Raw genomic sequence first — 22,384 nt, forward strand, 5'->3', positions numbered from 1 at the left:
CCTGTGCCCTTGGGTTGTTGCCCTCTCTCCTCAGGGAGCTACGAAATGTCCTGTCCCACTCTCTCTGTTCCAAACTGCTGTCAGCATAGTGATTTTTTTATACCTAGTTGGCATTCTGCAAATGGACTTTGGAAAATAAATGAGTTTTGAATTACAGATTTGCCATAATTTTTTTAATATCCGACAGTGCCAATTCCTATAACTTTGCTGATTGTAAGTATGTAAGAAAATGGCAGCAGAAAGAATAGGAATATAAGTCCTGCTTCCACTACCTTAAGAATAGTGTGACGAATACATATATATTTCTCAAAATACATCAAACCATGTGTTTAAGATGCTGCGTTTTACTGAATATAACAATATTGAAAAATAATGTGATCACGTCTCTTCTTTCTCTTAGCCTTGGTTTCCTCGTTTGTTAAAGTGAGATTAATAAATAGTATCAATTTTACAAGGATAAAGTTTATGACAGGCCTTTAGAAATTCGAGAAGGTGGGGGTCTTTTAGATGCAAAAGAGCAGATCACTATGGAATTTCAGGAACCCGACATCATTGTGGTAGCCATCCATATCACCTCTGTTTAAGTTAGGAGGGAAGAATGGATTTTCAAGTAAAGAATTGTGTGTGTGTTTATGTGTGTGTGTATAATATATATACACACATCTGTAATTCTAACAAGCCTCCTATGTGTTCAGTTTATAACTCATAGTCTTCCTCAAACAAGGGAAACATTATAGAGGCCTCAGTAATTGTCATCTTCTGGAACAACAAAGGGAAGTACACAGTGGAACTGCCCAGCTGAAGAAGGGTTATTTTTAAATTATTGGGATACCATAAAATAAGGACTAAAATTGTGGCAATTTCATTCATTATGAGGTATAAAAATTATGGTTCCTGAACTTAACAGGAAGAATTAATGTTAACACTGTATAAATGCATCACTTTTAGCCATTTATTTACATGCAATTACCATAGCTAGTTGCATGATAGAATTTTGTACTGCACAATTATATCAGGACAAGTCCATGGTTTTTAAGCGTTTTTGCTGTCTTATCAGTAAAATATTTTTGATATTTTGATTCTTGATTTTTGATTCTGGGGTAAATACATGTTACCCCAGAACATGTATTTTTATTAATAAATTATATATATATATGTACCACTGTATTAATATGTCATGATCATTTTAAAACACTCAAAAAATTGTAAAAGGATAAGATATAGATGAGGAAATAAAATTTTATTAAGAGTAAATGAATCATATTTTTAGTGTGAGCTGTATTTCTTTTTAATTTCATTTTAATGCTTGTGATACAGTAAGTGATTCCAAGGTCTTGTTCTGTGTTTATTTCAAAACTTGGTTTGAATTTTGTCCAGGTGGAAAAGATAAAAAGTTGTGTTGATGAGAGGAGTGTGGTATTGGCTGATCTTCTTAAAACATGATGCTTGCTTTAAATCCTATTCTTTAATTATGCAAAGAATATTCTTGTAACTCTGCTAGAAAATTTCAGTCTTTCCTGATATCATCATTTCTTCTTACAAACTAATAGAAAATAAGAAAAGCCTCTGGAACTCTTCCTTTGGAAGATTTTAAAACAAGATAGAAAATTCCATTCTCAAGTTTGATACAAATATGAATTTTAAAGGTGAACCACATTCATGCATATTTTCATAAACATCCAATTTCAAAACGATCTTTTCTTAGAGTTTCTTTCGAACTCAGATTTTTTTTTTAATTCTTCTTAAATTGTTACCTTTATCTTGAAGTGATGGGTTAAGCATGCTTTCTTTCTATTTCTTTTCTTCTATTTTTCTTTCTTTCTTTTTTTGAATTATCTGGTAGGTAGCATCGTACAAACAGCCACTTGTACCAGAATACATCAGCAAATAGGGACACGTTTCTTTTGTGAAATGTCAACTCTTAATTAAATACTTTGCCTCAGGACAATCAGAAAAATCTCTGTTCAGTGCAGAATATTTGTGTAGTCACTCTCCATCCCTTTACAAAGTGTTATAATATTGTAATTTTTCTACTGTGTAGAGGTATTGGATTTTTGTTTTTAATTTTATTTATTTATTTATGGCTGTGTTGGGTCTTCGTTTCTGTGCGAGGGCTTTCTCTAGTTGCGGCAAGTGGGGGCCACTCTTCATCGCGGTGCGCGGGCCTCTCACTATCGCGGCCTCTCTTGTTGCGGGGCACAGGCTCCAGACGCGCAGGCTCAGCAATTGTGGCTCACGGGCCTAGTTGCTCCGTGGCATGTGGGATCTTTCCAGACCAGGGCACGAACCCGTGTCCCCTGCATTGGCAGGCAGATTCTCAACCACTGTGCCACCAGGGAAGCCCAAAGTCTTGGATTTTTAAGTTAAGTACATCAGTGACATTCTGTGCTCATAAACCCCAATACATCCGAAGTCGCTGAAAGCTGTAGAACAAGTGAGGGTTCCACTGCCGACCTCTCCTCACTGTGTAGTCTCTACAGGAACCTCTGGGTGTCTTATATGAAACCTTTTACATAAGCACCAAGGGAGGGGAGCAGTGTATATCTGAATATTTAATTTAATAAAGCTTTTTTCTTTTAGATAAAAAATTTAGAAATAGCAGCTTTGATAGTTTCTTCCTGCACTCTAATTAAGAGTCTTGCATTCTGTCTCAAAGGCTACTGCCATAAACAATAAATATCTAAATGTCATTTGCCTTTATCAAGCCTGGACCAATGTCTTATCATTTGGCAGTTTATAATGGGCATATTGTCTTATTATATTTAGTGGACTTTGATCCTGTTTAGATTACTCTTGAGAATATTTTTTAAATTGGTTTCGAGGGAAGTTCTAAATTACTTTTAACTAGATATAAATATTATAAGACTACATGATCTTGTGGTATTAATTTTCTCCACTTTAAAGTGGGCCAACTGTGGAAGTTTGCCTAAAAAAGTTGTTAATTAGATCAAGAGCTTTTTTTAGGTGAGTTATTGGTTTTAAGATGAAATAGGTCAGAAAGTGCTTAAAGACATTAATCTTTAATATTGATTGGGTATGCAGTAAAATGGCTGAGGGTGTTAGTCTATACTGGAAGAGTGGTATTTTAAAATGAACACCATATTTAGTGCTAGTATCCTAAATTTTTGCTAGATTCAAAAGACTTCAAATTACAGAATTCGCTAATCTATGTTTCTGAGGCTTATGACAAAGAGATGGTGATTTCATATTTATATTTTAAAAAGAAGTTTCAAAAACTGGAATTTATAGATCTATAAGAATAATAAACTTGCTTTTCAAGTTTTTCTAAAGACAGTAAAACCTAGGGTGTCTTTTCCAACTAAAGATGCTACAAAATACATTTATTATTATGTTGATCCTAAAGGAAAAGATGTAAAGGGGAGGAGATGGGAAGCAAGAGGAATTATGAGTGCACAAGCTACAGGCAGCCAGACAAGTTAATATTAATGCCTTATGCTTCTGCAATTCTCTGTAGTCCACAAAGGAGTTCCAAATATATGTGTATTTCAAATTTTTCATTAATTTGATTTAATCTAGTCTGGCACAGACATAAATATCCAATTCTGTAATTCAGATTTCCTTTTGAAATAGTTTGGAACAGTTGCAGTGAAAAGAAATAATTTTATGCTTTAAAATTTTTCTGATCCCTGGCAGAAAAACAGGGAAGAGAAAACTGTCCTAATATTTTACTGCCATTATAGGCTATCACCATGTTTGTCTCTTTGTACTATATCGATCATTCAGCACTTCCAGGTTATTAAAAGTGTTTTAAATGAGTATGGTTGAATTCCACATACCTCCCAGAATGAAACTTCACCAGTACCCTTCGGTTAGAACTATACCTTTTGTTAAACCCACTTTCACTAAAGATAAAAATAAATGTAAACAAATAGACCCTCCTTTCTAAAGGGTTAAAAATGGAAAATTATGTGCATAGCATCTTTCTTATCTGGGTGAAAGAGCTAGGATTATGTATAAATCTTCCCTCTATTCTCTCTTTTAGAATAAAGAACCTGAATTCCTTTTTCTTCTTTTTTTGGAAAAAAAAAAAATTTATTTTGCAAGTAGGATCAAATCAAAAACAGATACTTTGATAAAAATTACAGATTGTATTTTTAAGCCTTTCATGTAGAACCTGAATTCTTTTAAACCTTTTTTGTTAGAAACAATTTTTCTTCTTTCCTACCATCTTAGTTACTCTTCTACTTCTGTATTTTCTCCTCATCTTTGTGATAATGTCAAAGTGATCAAAATTTGAAACTGTATTCATTAAGCGTCTTAGTGGTATAGGAAAGAGTGAAAGCGTTTTTCTGTGGTTCAGTCTCCCCCTGCTTCCTTTAGTACTGTGGCCAAGCCCTCAGTTCAGTGAGAGAGGCCTTTGTATCCTCTCTTGTCTTGTCTTGACTCTTCAAGACATCAGTCCTTCTCTCTTCATCTTTCACACAACCTACTTATCCACACCTCATCCTCCCCACTCTGCAGAGATGTTAAGATATTCTCCTATGAGCCTCCTCTAGATAGAAACATCTGGGTATTCTACTGTTAAGTCCTACATTTGTGGCAGTAACCACCCTTTAATCCAAATCTCTAACCCAGGCCTCACTACAGAATGTACTCCCTATATCCTGCTGAGTGCCAGATAGCACTGAACCTGTCAAAAGTCATCTGCATGATTTTAATCCCCAAACCAGTGTCCCTTCCAGACTGACCTTTTGTTACACCAGTAACCTCAGTTCCTCCCGAGGACATTTTGAAATACTTTTCCTGATAGCTAGTCTGTCATCAGATCCTATGTACTTCATTCCCATAATATTTCTGACTCCTCTCACAGCCAGGCTTCTTTCCCATTCTCATTTCATCCCCCGGTTCTAGCCCCTGTCAGTTTAGTTCTGGTCTGGAGCAGTAGCTTTGGAAATAGTCTCCCGGCCGCCAATTTCTCTACCCTCCAATTTGACTACATGCATGTATCTATTATAGCTAGAGTAATCTTCTCAAAACATTATCCTTCTGCTGTCCACACTTTCTCCCCTTAGTCAAGAATCTTTAACAGCTTCCCAAGAGCTATAGGGCTTTTCTTCAAATAGGCATTGTGCTCTCAAACCCCCACGTATTCATTCAGCCCCTTTGCCTGGAAGGGCCCTCTTACCCCCAACAAAACTCTGCCATTTAAAAAAAAAAACTGTATTGAAGTATAGTTGATTAACAACGTTGTGTTAATTTCTCCTGTACAGTGAAGTGACTCAGTTATACACACATATATATATATTCTTTTTCATATTCTTTTCCATTATGGTTTATCGGAAGATATTGAATATAGTTCCCTGTGCTATACAGTAGGACCTTGTTGTTTATCCATTCTCTATATACTAGTTTGCATCTGCTAATCCCAAACTCCCAATTCATCCCTCCCCCACCTCCCCTCCCCCTTGGCAGCAACACATCTGTTCTCTATGTCTGTGAGTCTGTTTCTATTTCATAGATGTGTTCATTTGTGTCGTATTTTAGATTCCACATATAAGTGCTATCATAGGGTATTTGTCTTTCTCTTTCTGACTTACTTCGCTTAGTATGATAATCTCTAGGTCCATCCACATTGCTGCAAATGGCATTATTTCATTCTTTTTTATGGCTGAGTAATATTCCATTGTATATAGGTACTGCATCTTCTTTATCCATTCATCTGTTGATGGACATTTAGGTTGTTTCCAAGTCTTGGCTATTGTAAATAGTGCTGCTATGAACATAGGGGTGCATGTATCTTTTTGAATTATAGTTTGTCTAGGTATATGCCCAGGAGTGGGATTGCTGGATCATATGTCTGCAGTTTTTAAAGGTCCAGTTATGTCACCTATTCTGTGAAAGATTTTCTTCAATTCCGTTCTCTCTACCTTGTCCCTTCCCCACCCTAGACAAGTTTAATCACCTTCCTTTCTTTGTTCTCCTAACATTTTGTTTCCTTCTACAAATATAAGCTATACCACTGAGTTGTGGGATTTCTAAAAGTTCTGCATAACTGTGTGCTGAATTCATGGAGATGAAAGCTCCTGAGTGAATTAAGAAGTAATATGATCATTTATTTTTCCCCTCTAAAACAAAAAACGATGCATAGAGGTATAATTAGCAAAACTGTCTTTCTGGTCAATCTCTATTGTGTAAATATGACATTAATTTGTAGTGAAAAATAATGTAGGCAGCTTTTTACAAAGTAGTGTTTCTTTTTTTTTTAATTTTTATTGGAATATAGTTGATTTACAATGTTGTGTTAGTTTCAGGTGTACAGCAAAGTAAATCAGTTATACATATACATATATCCACTCTTTTTTAGATTGTTTTCCCATATAGGTCATTACAGAGTATTGAATAGTGTTCCCTGTGCTATACAGTAGGTCCTTATTAGTTATCTATTTTATATACATTAGAGTGTATATGTCAATCCCAATCTCCCAATTTATCCCTCCCTCCCCCATTCCCCCCTAGTAACCATAAATTTGTTTTCTACATCTGTGACTCTATTTCTATTTGTAAATAAGTTCATTTGTATCATTTTTTTAGATTCCACATAAAAGCAATATCATATGGTATTTGTCTTTGACTTATTTCACTCAGTATGACAGTCTCTAGGTCCATCCATGTCACTGCAAATGGCATTATTTCATTCTTTTTTTATGGCTGAGTAATATTCCATTGTATATATGTAACAAAGTGGTGTTCCATCTTTTGCTCTTTTTCCTGTTTTACATAGCTAGAGAAGAGATTGAGGCTCCCCCATCATCTAAACCTTAAAAACTGGTATACCAAGTCCAGTGATTTATCTAAACAATGTTTAGATTCTCTTACTCTGGCATGATAAGAAAACAAGACTTCCAAACGTGTGACTCATAGGAAGGATTTAAATTATATCTGGATACTTTAAGAAGGATATAAGAAGAATGGGATGGAAGGTGTTTGGTTCAGGTAGGCTGATTTTAAAAGTAGAGAGACCACTTTGGGAAAACATCTTCATAATTTTCTAGTACGAAAGCATTTTAATTAGAAGATGAGGTAGAAAGTAAGTTCAATTAAGAATATGTAAATGCATGAATCTTTGGTCCGTTGTATCTGGAATGATAAAAGTGGAATATCACAGTGCAGTGTGGCATATGCTCCCCATTAATCACTGACCTACTGCCCAGACCGTGGCCCAACAGTACATTTCTCCTGCCTTTGCCTTTTTTTAAAAAAAAAAATTTATTTATTTATTTGGCTGCATCGGGTCTTAGTTGCGGCACACGGGATCTTTCCTAGCAGCACGCAGGCTTCTCTAGTTGTGGCACACTGGCTCTAGAGTGTGCAGGCTCGGTAGTTGCGGCACACGGGCTTAGTTGCCCCACAGCATGTGGGATCTTAGTTGCCCGACCTGGGATTGAACCCGCGTCCCCTGCATTGGAAGGTGGATTCTTAACCACTGGACCACCAGGCAAGTCCCAGCCTTTGCCTTTTAAACTCTGGGTAGATTCCTTTTGTGTGAAAAATTGTTTAAGACTCAAAAACACAGCTTTATTTCTTTACCCAATAAGAGTCTACTTTTCATGAGCATTTTGATAAGCTGTTTCAAGGGTTAATGATAGGGTAAAACAGGTTTCAGTAATGCTTTGGCAAGACAAGAAAGCAAGTAGGCTGGTGTAGAGCAAGCATAGAACTAACTGTACAATCAGCAGAAGGAACATGTGGTCCAAAACATATTCTGTGCTTGTTATCTGAGGTCCAGTTATATATTTGTCATAGTCGCTGCAGTTATATTAAATAGGGGAAGTGCTGGCAGAGAGAAGCTGCTCCGTGAAAGTGGTCTGGGAACTAGACCTGTGCTTCCATTGCAGTGAGTTAAAGGAACCTGCTCACTTATTCAGCAATCATCAGGTGACCACCCTCCTCATTCCAGATCCTGGGCTAGGTGCCGGGGATAAACTGGTAAACACAAACACTTTCTTGGTGACTCTTATGGAATTTACAGTCTATGGGAGGGACAGACATTAATTAATCACAAAAACCTATCAAATCTCAGGGAGGTCAGAGACAGCTCTCCTGAAGAAGTGATTTTCAAGGTGAGATCAAGGGGATGTGTAGGTGAGATCTAGGTGAAGAGGAAAGAGTGGACTATCCAGGCATTGGGGCCCGTGAAGGAGAATTTCTGTGTCAGAAAGGAGCAGGGTAAGGCTGAGATGCAGAACAGAGGCAAGGCCGCTGGGGGCCCGGAGCAGCATCTGGAGAGGAGCAAGAACAGACTCCTGTTAGGAGTTTCATAGCTCTCTTGATGTCAGTGGAAAGTCATTGAAGATTTTAAGCAGCATGAGTAACATGATTGGGCTTCAGTTTAGCTGAGTTAGGTTTACTGCTCATCCCTGTCTCGAAAGCCAAAAAACATACGACCAAACCATGCCCACTCTCAGGAGCTGATGATTTTAGATCTCTATATTTTACTTCTTTCATATTTAACTTTTCCCCAGAACACAAGCCTATGAAGTCCTGCATGTGGAAGTTCACAGCCAGTTAGGTCCTCAAAATGCTGGGTCCAGTTTTAAATTTGGTCTTCTGTCACTGGTTTAGCCATCAAGCAGCAATCTCGAAGATTTCCATTCAGCTGAAATGATCTCTGAAATCAGATTGTTTGACAAGGGACTGCTACCAAAAAAAGACCTAACTTAGGAGAAAAAGCCTGTGATTTATACCAGTAGCAAGTTTGTATTTTTCAGTTTTGGTTAGTCAAAAATGAAGACTGAAAAAAAGGAACCTGATCATTTAATTTGGAGAAGAGAACACCATGTAAAATGGATTCAGGTTCAAAATTGCTACAGCCTGAGATGAGTCCCACCACGAAAATCCTGAACTCAGAAAGTACAGGTATATAGCATATCTTTATCAGTTTATTTTATATATGTTTAAAATAGAGAAGAGGGCATTACATTAGTCGAGAATGTGACAGAGGAAGTAGCACTGCAGAAAAACAAGAGAAAGGTTCATGAAAGATGTAGCATTCTACTCTTGTATCGGTAAAAGCATTTATCCTCATAGGACGTAAGTGTGTGCCGTTGATTATCAATCAAAAATGCTTGCAACTCAACTGCATTTGTGAAATATATATTTTTTAAACCAGCATAGCAGAATTTATAGATAAGTTATATTTCCCAAGTTGTGTTTCATAGACTATTATGTCCATGAGATATTAATAGGTGATCTATGGAAAGAAAATAGCCCTGTAGGTAAATGTGAACACTGGGTTACAAAGGTTTCCTCACTGTAGGCTTCTCAGAGCAATTAACTGGCCAATGTCAATGTGCAGAGTGCATTGCTAATCTCTGGAATAGAGCTTTTTCACAACATTGTTTTCCAGACTTCTTTCACATGTAACCTCTTTTAGCCAGAACAGCTATTGCCATTCCTGATCTACATTTCTTGTCTCCAGAATACACTTTCATAAATTACTGGTTCAGATGAATGCCGTTACATGTCCTCCAAAGAAGTCATCTTAGTAAATATATCATTATTCTAGTAATAAACTTATTGCCCAGAATATATTTGAAAATGAATTGAGCTGTCATGTATTATTCATTTATGTTAGTTACTAATGAGAATACCATGTGTTTAGCAATATGAAATCTTAATCTCAAAAAGTACCCACTGTAGAAAATTAGCATTATTGCTTATTTTTATGATTCTTTTTAATTGAAAAAGAGCGGACTTACATGTTTGCCCTCAGTGAGAGGTTTGAAATCTGAAGGTTAAGTAGCAGGAGTAGTGGTAGAGTTATACATAGTTACTATGTGATGCTTGGTTATGGGCCAGTATGAGGGCCCACACTTTTTATTTCTATATTTTGTAATTTTTAAAAGGTGTAAGATTGACACAAACTATTCATTTTCATCTATGGACAGGCAAAGCATCTGTATTTCTATTTAGAAAAAATTTAGTATTGCCTCCATGTTTGTTTTTTAAAGTTTTTTAGATTCATTCTCAATTTCCAATAATCCTGTTACTAAGACATTAGTTTAGCAATTAGTTTCCCAAGAGTCTGAGCTTCCCAAAAAAGTCTGACTTATTTTATTTTGTAAGAAAAAGTTAAGGTGTATAGTTACAGAACTCTTATTTTTCTGAATTACAGGTACCTTTCGTGTGCTAACAATTTATTCCATGATGCATTTTTGAATGGCCAGTCACGATGGTTGAGTTTCTCAGCAAAAAAAAAAAAAAATTGTTAAATGAATCATTAAAAAATGTTTGGGAATTATCAATATATATTAAAGAAAATCCTAAGTCAATATGATAATATCATGATATTTGCAAAGTGTGATCATTTTTATTGACCAAAGCTTTGGATTCATCATAAACACATTAAATACCAGTAGGGTTAGAATGAAGTTAATCAGATTCTTTGCTTCTGGACTAACGGTAAAACTTTCTTCAATTAAGTTATCAAGGAATAAATATGCTGGTGAACAATCAATAAGTAATTACCACAAAGCTATATTACAAGGGTCTCTCTGAACCACGTCACTTACACAAGTCTAGTAAGTTTAGTATGCCAACATTGTTTAGCATTCAGTTGAATATGTTAACCTAAGAACTAGAAAATCAAGCAGTTTTTTCTTGTCTCCTTTTTCACTCCAGTAGGTATTTTGCATATTTAGAAAATGTTTGGTTTTCTAAGCATCAGTGTAGAGCAATGAAATACTATGGGTGTATTTCTCTCTAGATAACGAATTTTTTAATAATTTTAATGAGTAAAATAGTCTTTGGTAAGCTATTGTTTTTAGTAAAATGTATAGTTGCTTTTTCTCTTATTATAAAAGAAACTATATTAATTGGTGAAAATATGAAAATGTAGAAAACAAAAAGAAGAAAATAATCACAATTTCAATCCCGTGTAAACACTTTATATATCATTCAGTGCTCATTTTCAAGGAGTCAACAATGAAATCATATACTTTTTTCCCATGCTTTTTTTTCCTTTTTGTCTACTTTATTGAGTTATAATTTACAGGCAAAAATGCACCCATTTTAAATGTAAATTTAAATGAATTTTGACAAATGTATTAATATATACTTTGTAACCACCACAATCAGGTATACAGCATTTCATCACTCACCAAACTTTGCTTGTGACCTTTGCAATCATCACTCCCCTTCAGCTGCCTCCCAGCGACCACTGATATGTTGCTGTCACCATAGATGACTTTTGCCCTTTCTAGAATTTTATACAAAGGGAATCGTACAGTAAATGTTCTTTTCTGTCTGGTTTCTTTCATACAGCATAGTGTTTGAGGTTCATTAATATTTTTCTGTGTATAATAGTTAATTCCTTCTGATTGCTGAGTAATACTTTATTTTATGGATATACCATGGTTTATCCATTCTTTTGTTTATGGACATTTGTGTTATTTCCAAAATTTGGTCATCATGGATAAAGCTGTTTATGAAAACTTCAAGTTTTTATGTGGACGTGTTTTGTATTCGGTTCTCTTGGGGTAAATACCTAGGAGTGAAATTGTTGAATCATACCAGTTTTTGTTCCTGACTCTTCTTTTCAAAGATGTTTTAAACAGCCTCCAAAGATAAAATAGCTAACATGGCTTCTAGGGCAGTGGGCAGTTCTGTTTTGTATTGTTTTGTTGTGGTTTTTTGCTGTCCAAGATAATAAAGATAATGTCCCATCCTGGAGCAAAAGTTGGGCAAGCTTGTTAGCAGCTCCTTTAAAAGATGAAGGTTCCTCGACTGTAATACAAAGCGACCACATGTGTAGCGTCCACCCAGGTCGCTGTACCTCACCCCTGTGTGATGTGAAGGCAGAGGAACTGATGTACCTATGAAGCTCATGCTGCCTGCTGTCCCTCTTTTTTCTCCTTTCCTGTATTATTAAATAAGAACATATATTTTTACATATTGGTATATAATCTATATATCTAGATATAATGTATAGTTGTTCTAAGGATTACAGTCTACTTTGAGTTAATATTCTATTTCAGGTAAAATACAGGAACTTTACAACTGTAAACAGTCAGCCCTTGGTATCCGAGAGAGGATATGTTTCAGGACCCCCTCAGATACCAAAATCCAAGGATGCTCAGGTCCCCTATATAAAATAAAATGGTATCGTATAGTTGGCCCTTCGTATTTACTGAGTATTAGTATTAGTTTTTTGTTTGTTTGTTTGCTACTGGACAGATAATCTCAGTTTCTTGCTTATCTGAAAATACCTATTTCCCTTTTACCTTTGGAGGAAGACTTCATCAGATACAGAATTTTTAGTTTTCAGATCTTCTATCAACATTCTCAATATGTCATTCCTTCAGCTTGTGGCCTCCATTGATTCTGATAAGTCAGCTGTTACCTTGTCATTATTTCCCTGTATGTGATTTGCTGTTTATTTTCTGGCTGTTTTCAAATTTTTCTCATTATCTTTGGCTATCAGAAGTTTGACTCTAATATACCTAGCTAGGTGTGGGTGTCTTTGTATTTATCCTGCTTGTGTTTACTGCATTTTTTTAGATTAGCAAATTCATGCTTTTCAGAAAAGTTGGGAAGTTTTCAACCATTATTTCTTCAGATATTTTTTCCGCCTCTTTCTCCTTCTCTCCTGGAATTTCAGTTACACTTCTGTTGGACCTCTAAATGTTCTCCTCAGGACTCTGAAGCTCTATTCATTATGTTTAAACTGTCTTCTTTCTGTTCTTCAGATGTGATCATTTTTATTAATAGCTTCAAGTTTACTGTTTATTCTGCCCACTTCTTTGGCAAGTTCCTCTTTAATTCTTTGAATGTATTTAAGTAGTTGCTTTGGAGTCATTGCTAAATCCAGCCTCTAGATCCATTCAGAGTCAGTTTCTGTTTAACTGTCCTTCTTCCTGAGTATGAGTCACATTTTCCTGTTTCTTTGCATATCTAGTCATTTTTGGTTAAAAACTAGATACTGTGGATATGTTTGGCAACCTTTGATGTTCTGTGTTCTTCTGAGGATGATTTTGTTGTTTAGTAAGCAGTTCACTCCTTTGGATTCAAACCATAAGCTCTGCCTCCCCTGCAGTGTGCGAAAGCTCAGTTCTTTTAGCTTCCAGCTACTGTTTTTAATCTGGCCTCCTGGGGAACTTTCTCATACCTGTGCAGTTTAGCATTCTGTCAAGGTTTGGGGCAAAGTTTGTGTTAGCATTAGCAGGCTCTGTCCTCTTACACTTGAAATCAGTAAGGCTTTAGCTTTCTGCCTTCTGAGTTAGGCCTGGATTCAGGAGTAACCTGAGTCAAAGCCGCAAACTCACAAATCTCATAGGGTGCAGTTCTGCCTTTCAGAGGTAAGTGTTCCTCTGGTTTCTGTCAGCTGTTTTCCTGGTGACCCAATGGTATCTTATTTAGTGGTCCTCCAGGGATTTGGGCAGAGAGTATACTCAGATTTTTAGTCCCACTCCTTCTATGGCTTCTGTGGACTACCCCCCCCCCGCCCCCCCCCCACATACATTTTCAGCTACTCTGCCAACCTTTAACTCTGGCTAAAGTAAGATTGAAATTTTGTGAGATCAGGGGAAAAGTCACTAACTCGAACTCTTAACTCATTGCAGTGGCTGTCTTTCAGTGGTCAGTGCTTTTTTTTTTAGATTAAGCCTGATTTTGGTCACTTTCTAGTGCTTTTAAAAGATAGATAGATAGATAGATACCTGATATTATAATTGTTACTTACTGGAGGATTTGCCAACCAATTCCCTTCACCATTACTGGAAGCCAGAAGTCCCTTCATTTTTAAAAAAGTATTAGAAAGAATCCTCCATGTTGTTAAACATTTTCTTACAACATGGCTGCATACTATAAGATCTTCTAAATGGGCCAGAATTTTTAAACTTTCTCTTATTGTTAGATAGCCAAGTTCTTTTCAGTCTTACATTATAATACCCTAATGTACAAGTCATTTATTTATACTTAGAAATATAAGTGTTTATACTTGGTAATAGAATTAAATTATTTCTTCAGGATAAATTTCTGGAAAATGGAATTATTAAATTAGTGAGTCTGAATATTATTAATATTTTTGATATATTTTGGCAAACACCCCTGCAGAATGGTTGTACCAGTTGTCAGTGTTACCTTTGAAAATGAGGTTACTTATTTCCCTTCAAGTCAAATAACTTTAAATTTATTATGAGTTTTTTTTTTTACTTAAAGGATTATTTGGTTTTTATAAAGCAAAAAATTATTCCTGACTATACTTTTTAATAAACTGTCTCCACATACTAACTAACATTTGTAAGAGTCACAGTTGTAATATGGTTACATAATCAAAATAGTAGAATAAATAGGAACTTTAGTCATTTAGTTTAATTATTAGGCTTTTTTTTTTCAGTGCTAAGAATACATAGAAAATTTTTAAATTTCACTATAGGGAACTAATTCTAAGATATTTTAGAATGAGTTTTATATGTATTCCCTCTCTTCTCTTTTTAAAACTGCATTATTGAGATATAATTCACATACCATACAATTCACCCATTTAAAGTGTACAGTTCAAAGGTTTTTAGTATATTCACAGAGCTGTGCAGCCATCACCACCACTGATATCCCTTCGTTTTAAATAATAAATTGAGAATACTAGATAGAGTCCTGGCAAGGTCAGTGAGTAGAGAGTTTGTGGAACAGAGAGAAGAAAGATTCTGCCACAAGGGGAGCTGGACTTTCTCCTCTCCATTTCCTAACTCTGCTCAGGATGTTAGCTATAATTATATAAATAACACTTTTGGGGCAACTTTGTGCATGTCAAACTGTGGAAAGCTAAACATGGTGAGGAAAGTTTCCTATGCCAATGTCAAAGTAAAGTTTAGACAGTATTTTTTTGATAGAGATGAAAGGTGCTAATAAAAATAACATGACAACAACCAAAATGAAAAATAAACACTGTAAACTTCTGGTATTAGATGAAGCCTGTACTATTTCTCTTATGCCGGCAGTACTACAGCCAAAAAGAGCTCTGTAAAAAATAATGGTTCTTTACATTTTGAGGTCAATTAGTTGATGAGATTAGATAATGACTAGGTATTACATGATTTGAAGAAATTATTAATGTTCTTTGGTGCCATATGATATTGTGGTTATATAGGAAAATGTCCCTATTCTTTGGAGATGAATACTGAAATATTTCGTGACTAGATAGCTATAATTTCATTAAAATAATTCCTCAATGGATAAAGAAGATGTGGCACATATATACGATGGAATATTAGTCAGCCATAAAAAGAAATGAAATTGAGTTATTTGTAGTGAGGTGGATGGACCTAGAGACTGTCATACAGAGTGAAGTAAGTCAGAAAGAGAAAAACAAATACCATATGCTAACACATATGTATGGAATCTAAAAAAAAAAAAAAAACGGTTCTGAAGAACCTAGGGGCAGGACAGGAATAAAGACGCAGAGGTAGAGAATGGACTTGAGGACATGGGGAGGGAGAAGGGTAAGCTGGGACGAAGTGAGAGAGTGGCATGGACATATATACACTACCAAATGTAAAATAGGTAGCTAGTGGGAAGCAGCCGCATAGAACAGGGATATCAGCTCGGTGCTTTGTGACCACGTAGAGGGGTGGGATAGGGAGGGTGGGAGGGAGATGCAAGAGGGAGGAGATATGGGGATATATGTATACATATAGCTGATTCACTTTGTTATACAGCAGAAACTAACACAGCGTTGTAAAGCAATTATACTCCAATAAAGATGTTAAAAAAATAATAATGATAATTCCTCAAAAGAATACTAATATGCTTACATATAGGTATGTAGATGAAGCAAATATGGCAATATAAATTTTACTAGTTATTAAATCTAAGTGGTGGGTATATGGGTAAATCTAGGTGTTTATTGAACTTTTGCTTTACTTTGTCTATGTATTTGAAATTTTTTATTAAAAATAAAGTTTATAAAAGTGGATCTGTGAATATTCTAAATATGAAACAAGAATATGGTCTTAACAGTGTTTAGTCTGCTATTTATGTAAAAAGGGATGGATATTTATTCATATTTGTTAGCATATGCAAAAAAATTTATCTTTGAAAAGTTATTCAAGAGACAATAATGATTCTCTGTGGGAAGAGGGAATAGGAAAATAGAGGATGAGGTAGAAATTGGAAGTAAAACTTTACTTTTTTAATGCTTTTTAATATTTTGAAACATATCTAACAAAAACATGCATTATAGGAGAATATGGCCCTAAATTATCATTAAGAACTGGATCCTAAAAAAAATAGAAAAATAATTTTTGCATGCCCAAAAGACTTTTCAGATCTTGGTAAAGCATTAGGCTTGTGTGGATCTAGTAACTATTGTTGACCTGGACATTTAGAGTTCATTTTGGGGACACTAAAAAAGTGAACTTGCTTTATTTTGTTGCAAGATTTCAGCATCAGTTTTCTTGTTATCTCTATAGCATGTTTGCACTGGGGAGTTTTATTTTTTTTAAAAAGTATATTATGAGTCAGTCTTATATATATATTATTTTCTTCTTTTTTAAAACACCATCTTGTTTCAAATAATGAATACTGATTGGTCGTATCTCAGTTTTCACTGCTAATAAATTCCTTTTGCTCTCCTAGACTCAGGTAGTTGGCTTATTTTCATGGCCCTACCATATTTAGCAGCATAAAAAGTGGCATGATGTAGTATGTGAAAAGAGTTAGAGCTCACATTCTAGAAATAGACCTAGCATGGAACCCCACCCCATTCCTGCCATTTAACTGAAGACCTTAGGGAAGTCACCTGACCTTGCTAAATCCCAGTTTCCTTTGTTAAATAGTAAGGTAATATTACCTATGCAGTTGTTGTGAAGATTAATTGACTTATATAAACAGCCTGTCATGCTCTCATTTAAAAGAGGCACCCATTGCCTATTTTTAAAGTGTGAATTACCAATAAGTCTGTGAAGGACTATGATTTTTGGCATTGGTTATTACATTGCTTCATTATTTATAGGTAATTCTAACAAGAATGAAATTTAAACTATTTCCCTTGCAAACAAGACCTTATATGAAAGTAAGTTTAGGACTTCCCTGGTGGTCTAGTGGTTAAGAATCCGCCTGCCAACGCAGGGGACAGGGGTTCGAGCCCTGGTCTGGGAAGATCCCACATGCTGGGGGCAACTAAGCCCATGCGCCACAACTACTGAAGCCCACGCGCTCTGGGGCCCGTGTGCCGCAGCTGCTGAGCCCGTGCTCCACAACAAGAGAAACCACCACAATGAGAAGCCCACGCACCCCTATGAAGAGTAGCCCCCGCTTGCAGCAACCAGAGAAAGCCCACGCGCAGCGACGAAGACCCAGCAAAGCCAAAAAAAGAAAAGCTTAATTAAATATAAAATTTAGGTTAATTTCAAGAAATTATTTGCACCAATGTCTTCTCAAACTTGCCAAGTAAAATACATTTTTGAGTTATCAACGCTTTACCCTTTAGAATTAAGCTTTAAACTTCCTATTGGGTTTAACCCATTGGTTCACAGTTGATTGGATCAGCAGCTTTGGAAATCATAATGTCCTTTACAAACGTTACATATTTACTATAGTAAAGTAGTTGGCATAATGATCAAGTTTGAGCCTAAGAAAGAGTTCTGTGATAGTCTTTTGGAAATCATTCTAAAATGGATATTGTTGTGTAAGTCCTCTTTCAGCAGGGGATAATTTACGAGAATAATCTTTAATAATTTGCTATGTATATGGATATTTATAAGTATGTGAATTTTTTAAATGATGCTCCATTAAAGACTCATAGTTGATTATTTAGCCACCTTGAAGAAAGGATATACTGTACCTGTCCAGAACAAATTAAGATTTCTTACCTTTGGCTTGGATGGGGAGAGGGGGAGGGGAATCCCTGGGCAGGATTTTCATACTCTTCCTGATTAATATGTCATCAGTCTGTGCAGCTGTCCCTTACTACTAGGATTTTTTTTTAATTAATTTATTTATTTTTGGCTGCCTTGGGTCTTCGTTGCTGCACACGGGCTTTCTTTAGTTGCGTCAAGTGTGGGCTACTCTTCATTGAGGTGCGCGGGCCTCCCATTGCGGTGACTTCTCTTGTTGTGGAGCACGGGCTCTAGGAGCGTGGGCTTCAGTAGTTGTGGCGCGTGGGCTCAGTAGTTGTGGCGCACGGGCTTAGTTGCTCCGCGGCATGTGGGATCTTCCCAGACCAGGGATTGAACCAAACCCGTGTGCCTTGTATTGGCAGGCAGATTCTTAACCACTGCGCCACTAGGGAAGTCCCTAGGAACATTTTTTGAATTACCTTTTTCTGGAGGACTTGCAAGACATATAAGAGCTTTCTTAAAGTGCTGCATATTTGGTAGCTTTACAGCAATTAAATTGCTTTAAGGAAGTTGGCTGTTAATGGTAGCAATTTGTTACATTTTTAAAACTTGGGAATGCCTTACTTTGTTTCCTTATTACTTGCGTTATAATTTCTACCTCCAAGTGAACATTTGGTTAATTTATTTTTATTGAGCAGATATCTCTAAAATTGAAGAGAAAAAAACCAAAACCAGATTTCTTTTGGTTAGCTAAATGTCAGTTGCTTAATGCAAAAGATAAAAATACTTTTCTGGACTAAACTCTTTATATTTTCAAAGCACTTTCATGTGTCTTATCCCATTTGATCCCGCTAAAATAGTAGGAGGTGGGTTGCATAGGTGTTACTTTGTTTTAAAGATCAGGAGATGGATGCCTTAGAGAGTTTAAAGGATTTGCCCAAGGTCACACCTAAAAATTCTCTAAATGCATAAATAATCTTTAAAGATTATGCAGCCCATTCTCTGATTTACCTGTAGCCTCTCTGCTGTCTTTTTGGATAAAATGTTCTCCATTATTGTTTAAATGCAACTTTTTTTCTCCTCCTTTAATGGGGAAATATTGATGAAACTATTAAATCTCTACAGGGAAGAAATAAATCAGTAAATTTGCAGTAGGATCAAAAAGAAATACTGAGAGAAATTAACTTCAGAATACTTAAATATTCAACAGCTATAATTAGCTAAGCTATTGAACAGGTGCGCCTAATACAGTTTTTTAAAGTGTTACATGACTTGAGAAACAAAATACTTATAGTTAAAAATGTAAATTTTATGCTTACTTATATACAATAATACTTTGATTTTCACTGTTGAATCTAACTTTTAAAAGAAGAAGTTATTGCCCAGATTTTCAGGATTTTTAAAGCATAATCTTGGGTGAGGGGAGAAGACTTTGTAAATAGGACACAGAACCCCGAACATATATAGGGAAAAAATTGTAAATTTTTACCAAATAAAAATTAATATAGCTGCAAAAAATGGCTAAAATCAAATGACAAACAGCAACTTGGGAAACAATTGGCAAAACACATGATAGATAAAAGGCAAGTTTTCTTAATGTATAAAAAGCTCTTTCTAAAAGCATTAGTATGAATATGGATGGTTAATATGACATGACTATAAAATTAGAATAGATCTACCTGTTTATCAGTAGAGGATTGGCTTAATGAAATGTGATTATCCATTTTGTGGAATATTATTATGCAGCTGTTAAAAATGATTATCCTAGAAAGTGTCTGTGATGAGCTGCTAATTGAGAGAGGTACCTTAAAAAAGTAATGGATATAATGTAACGTCTTTTATTGGAAAGAACAACTCCTTGAGATATTTATCTATATAGATATATATCTGTATGTTTGTATGCATATGGGTGGAAAACATTGGTTAACTAGGATTTACAGGCGAGAGACATTACAAGGGGGTAGAGATTCAATATTTAGCTGTTTCTCAGTTCATCTTTACATTGTTTGCACACAAACTCCTTAGAAGGTAATTGAGTGGTGTTTATTAAATTTTAAATACATACTTTATGACCTTGAAATTCCACTTGTAGGATTTTATCCTAGAGACCTACTCATGAATGTGCAACATTGTTTATAATAGCAAAACTTGAGAACAGAGATAAATGATTGAGTAAGTCAGGGTACACCCACACACTGAAATACTATGTAGCTATAATGCAGTAGAGCACCAAGGTACTTAACTCTTTCATGAAACAGAGTATATGGTAATATGTATAGCATACTTCCATTTCTATTTTTAAAAGTTCTGTCTAGTGACCATGTACTAGGAAATTTCAGAAGAGATTTCAGTAAATTATTGATGGTGTTTACTCTGAAAAATATTAGGATCTAGAGTATGAGAAGACAAAGATTTCTTCAAACTGAAAATTCCCTCAAATTGAATAAATTGATGTTTATTAAAAAAACTAAAAAAGGAAAATTAAAATGATCAAATTTGACTTTGTCCTTGTAATTATAAATGATGGTTATTATAGCAGAATCTGAAAGAGAGAACTCATGCTTTTCTGTATCATGCCTGCTCCTGTGTAAGTCTTCTGCATCTTCTTAAGTAGCATCAATACCCACCCAGCTGCTAAAGCCAAAAAAACTAGAAATCATCCTTGATTCCGGTCTTCCCTCATCTCCAAATCCGGTTCTTCCTCCAGACATGGCCTGAATCCCTCCATGTCTGTCCATCTCCACAATTAGCACCTAGTCCAGGCCACCATCTGCCTCTTGCCTAGATACCTGCCTGCTTGCTTACTTCCAGGTCTTGCTCTCACATAGTGCATTCTTACCACAGTGTCCAGAGTGGACTTTCATAAAGCAAATCAGATTTTATCACCTCCTATTTAAAACCCTAGAGTGAGTTCCCGTTGCACTTAGAATAAATCAAACGCTTGCTCTGGCCTACCAGTCCTGGGTGATCTGCCCCTTTATCAGCTCTCCAGTGTCCCTGTCACTACAGCCACACAGCCAGCCTCTGTTTTCACACTTTTCAAAGTCATGACCCCTTAGGGCACTTGCGGGAACCATTCCCAGGTCCTCACTGACGGTTTCATTTTTATCTTGCTTGTCTCAGCTTGAAACTCTCCTCTTTAACATGATCTTCCCAACAAACCCATCTAAAGAAGCTCCCCGTCAGACTCTGTCACATCAGCCCGTTCTAGTCTCTTCTTAGTGCTTAACATTACATGATAATTGTGCTATTTTTCACATTGACATCCTACTATTAACTGAAGTAGGTAATCTTAAATTCCAAGAAAGCACATTTTCCTCAAGGACCCAAGAGAGCATTTCCATTTTGAATAGGGGAGGGGGGGAGTAGCCCATAAACATTGCTACTGTTCTTAAATTGGCATTCATGGAACAAGAAGACGCTCATCAGAGCTGTAAGATTTATTTTGTACCAAGACTAGCCCCAATCCATAAAACCCTGGAATCCTTCTACTAGTTCATTGCTTTATTTCACAGCAGCTCATTTCAGACCAGATCTTTCTGGAAAGTCTGGTCTTACCTTAGTCTAGTATAGTTTGTCCTAAGCCTAGCCTCTCCCCTTCCATTCCAGATTCCTCTGTCTCTTAGAGATTCTTCTCATAATATCACCAAACTCTATCCTAAGTGGGTTAAGAACAGCAGTGTTCGGGGCCTAATAATTACATAAAATTCTCTGAGCCAGCAAGTTTGCACTGAACCTTAAATGAAATATAAAGCCCAACCTCCATTAGCAGAGGGTAAAGAAGGAAGGGTTTTTTTCTCTCTTCCTTTTCCTTACAGGTAAAATGAGAGTGGTTATTATTTTCTAATTTCAAAATACTATTTTGATGTTTTCATTTTAGCATTTTATAATGTTTTCTAACAAAGTTACCAAAAGCTACATTTTTGTGTCAGCACTCATTTATCTGATTATTTCCTTAAAGGTAAAATAAGTATGATTGTATGGTCTCAAAGTACTATACTCGTGTATTCACTTTGGCATTTTACAGCGCTAACACACATTAAATAAAGATTTTTTAAAGTTAGTTATGTTTGTCAGTGCTCATATTTTGAATATTCTACTAGGAAATAGGTAGTTTTACTATCAAAGTTCCACCAACCATTTTGCTTAGTATTTTGAAACATTTTTCGAATGTTCATATCAGCATTAGGAGGCTACCAAAAGTTCAGACCATGTAAACTACCCATTTTGATTATTCTCACTTTGTGAAAGTTGTTAAGGGGTTAGTTACATTTTTTTTTAGTATTGTTTCCTATAGTATAAAGAATCTTAATTACTGAAAATATATAAACATGTAAGTTAAAGGTAAACAATTGAAAGTGTCTATACATGTAAAATATTTTTTTTTTAATTTTTATTTATTATTTATTTATTATGTTTATTTTTGGCTGTGTTGGGTCTTCGTTTCTGTGTGAGGGCTTTCTCCAGTTGCGGCGAGTGGGGGCCACTCTTCATCGCAGTGCGCGGGCCTCTCACTGTCGCGGCCTCTCTTGTTGCGGAGCAGAGGCTCCAGACGCTCAGGCTCAGTAGTTGTGGCTCACGGGCCCAGT

At 35.8% G+C, this 22,384-nt stretch overlaps 1 protein-coding gene and 1 long non-coding RNA gene across 3 annotated transcripts in view; one reads left to right on the forward strand and one right to left on the reverse strand.

Annotated features, from left to right (window-relative positions):
- LOC309667026 overlaps positions 1-8,732 on the reverse strand; it is a 570,884-nt gene extending 562,152 nt beyond the window's left edge. Inside the window, exon 1 of the long non-coding RNA XR_014267488.1 lies at positions 5,555-8,732. This is a non-coding gene — a long non-coding RNA (uncharacterized lncRNA). The remainder of the gene's footprint in view (positions 1-5,554) is intronic.
- The window catches only part of MAN1A1 (mannosidase alpha class 1A member 1), a 173,963-nt gene that overhangs the window by 109,942 nt on the left and 41,637 nt on the right, over positions 1-22,384 (forward strand). The gene's annotated exons all lie outside the window — the stretch shown is intronic.

This window comes from Balaenoptera physalus (assembly GCF_965194825.1).
Source record: "Balaenoptera physalus genome assembly, chromosome: 9".
Classification (NCBI taxonomy): Eukaryota; Metazoa; Chordata; class Mammalia; order Artiodactyla; family Balaenopteridae; genus Balaenoptera; species Balaenoptera physalus.